Genomic DNA, 2,584 nt, shown 5'->3' with positions numbered 1-2,584 from the left:
CTGCTGATTTATCAAGGGGTACTGCTGCAAGGCCTCGGTTAACTGACAGAGCTGCGGAGGAGGAGTACACTTGGCTGTTGGGGAAGCCGATTCTGAAGGAGAGGGGTTTTTACCATCAGGGAGGGATGGTGAGTTGTTGCCTATGATTGCAGAGAAGGGGTGGATAGCTTTTTGTGAGTCACCCGAAGCAGTACCGATGAGTGTTGTTCGCGAGTTCTACGCGAACGCGAAGGCTGAAAAGAATGGGTTTTCTGTAGTTCGTGGACTGACGGTTGATTATCATCCTGCGGCGCTTCGCCGTGTGATTGGACAGCGAGAGAGGAAGCCCGAGGAGGAGAACTGGAATGAAAAGACTGCTGACAATTTTGACTTGGATTTGATTTGTGCGACTCTCTGTCGACCGGGCACATTTTGGAACCGCAGTCCAGCCAATAATGAGTATCGTCACTTTCCGGCGATCGCCATGAACAGGTATGCCCGTGCATGGAATGCATTTATATGTGCTAATATTTTGCCTTCTTCACATGCACACGAGGTCACAGTTGAGAGAGCACAGTTGTTGTGGGGAATTCTGAATGAGGAATACTATGTGGACCTTGGTGAGTTTATCTACCAAGGAATTCCTGAAGTTTTTGAGGGGAGCAAAGCATATGAACATCCCTTATGCATCCACGGTTACGAAGCTATGCCGAGCAGTAGGAGTGAACTGGCCGGCTCATGAGCAGTTGCAGTTGCCAGCAGCTCCGATAGATTCTGGCACTCTGAATGGGATGCAGGAGTGGACCGGTGGTGAGCCTGAGGAGCATGGGCTGGGTTATCGTCTTCCAGGAGGACGTCCAGCACGAGGTGCTACTATGGCTAGGCCAGGGCGTGGTGAGGCTGGTTCTTCGAGAGCTCAGGAGGGTGCTGGGATGGGTGATGCCCAGTATAGGAGGCTTTCACGGCGGATGGATGCCATGTATGAGACGCAGAGCAGGTTTGCTCAGGAGCTCACTCTTGCGTTAGGGACTGCTTTTCGAGGCCTTGGAGCTGATATCCAGTGGCCAGTTTTTGGTGAGGACTCTGCATACCCGCCGCCTGATACTCCACCCACTGAGGGTGATGATGATGATGACTCCGAGTAGGTATACCCTGTGTTCCTTTCTACTACCTTCACTGGGGACAGTGAAGATTTTAAGTTTGGGGGTGGTAGTTAAGGAATATTTTGTGTGTGTCATATAGCTGCATATTCATGATAATTAGTTCATATAGTTTTTTTTTATATAGCTTTATTTGTTTGTGATATCATATAGCTCATGCATATACCATGATCCCTTTTGCAATGATTTATCGACTGAATTGTGATATTGATGTGAGTGTAGTGATAGCATTAAAGTGATATTAAGTTGTATAGGTTGATATGCATGCTAGAAGCACTTGTATTTTCACTAAGTCTTAGAGAATGCTTAAGGGCTAGATTGTTGTTATGATCTGATTATTTTCGAGGATAATCTATTTATTATGCTTAGAATTTGATAATAGGTTCTTAGTGGTAAAGGCATGAAAAAGAAAAAAAAATGGAGTAAAAATGGAATTTGTTGCTAGTTGTGGCTAGGCGTCAAATGGCTAGTAGCCGGCTCGCATGTTATGCGAGTAGTCTAGGGTTGAGCAAGATGGAGCGAAACGCACTTGCTCAGAAAAGAAAAAAAAAATTGCATAATTGATCAAGAGTGGGCTCTTTGGTATTCGAGTTATTAAGTTCTTAGGGGACTTTGTGCCTAGTGACCTAAGGCTTTTAGAGTCTGGGATCCGCTAACCTAACGCTGGTTACATGGATACCATTGTATAAGTCTTTTGTGGACCTCACTCATTGCACGGTCAAATAAGCATTTGAGTTGTAAATAAAAAGCACGATTCCGTAGTAAGCTCCAGAGTTCTTGTAGTGTTGTATATCACTTTGTGCCTAGAATTTTTATTCTTTGTATAATCGTAGGATTGCCTTGAGGATAGTCTAGTCATAGTAATTGGTCTAGTTTCGAAGCATATCTGTTAAGCATTTGCACACACCACGTTTCTGGCTGTATGTCCGTTTGCATGAGTTTATTGATCTTTAGTGTCTAACTGCATTCGTTGAGACGTGACAATTTGGTTGGTTAATTGTAGTAAGGGGGATCGTTGCATTTTCATATAGATTGCATTCATGCATATTTTTATTTGTTTTGAGTCTGTGATGCTTGAGGACAAGCATCGATTTAAGTTTGGGGGTGTGATAAGTGGCATTTTATACCACTTAGAACGTCTTAAAATGGCTTAAATTGGTGTCTTAAAATCAAGTATTTTGTGTATTTGATGCGTTTTTCTAGTGTTTATGTATTTCAGGGTATTAGTTGTATTTCGGAGGAGGAATCATCAAGAATAAGCCTTGGCATGTGTTCACCATTGCGAGAGGAAAAGAACGGACAGATTACGGCGAAGAAATGGAGCAAACCTGGAATTTTTCCAGTAGGGTCCTGCGCGCCCGCGCAGCAATGCTGAGCGGCCGCGCAGCAGCCTTGCGCGCCCGCGCAGAAATGCTGAGCGGCCGCGCAGGGTCGGGGAAAAAGCT

The sequence above is a fragment of the Apium graveolens genome, chromosome 9 (assembly GCF_009905375.1).
Source record: "Apium graveolens cultivar Ventura chromosome 9, ASM990537v1, whole genome shotgun sequence".
Lineage (NCBI taxonomy): Eukaryota > Viridiplantae > Streptophyta > Magnoliopsida > Apiales > Apiaceae > Apium > Apium graveolens.
Note: the sequence above shows the minus strand (reverse complement) of the source record.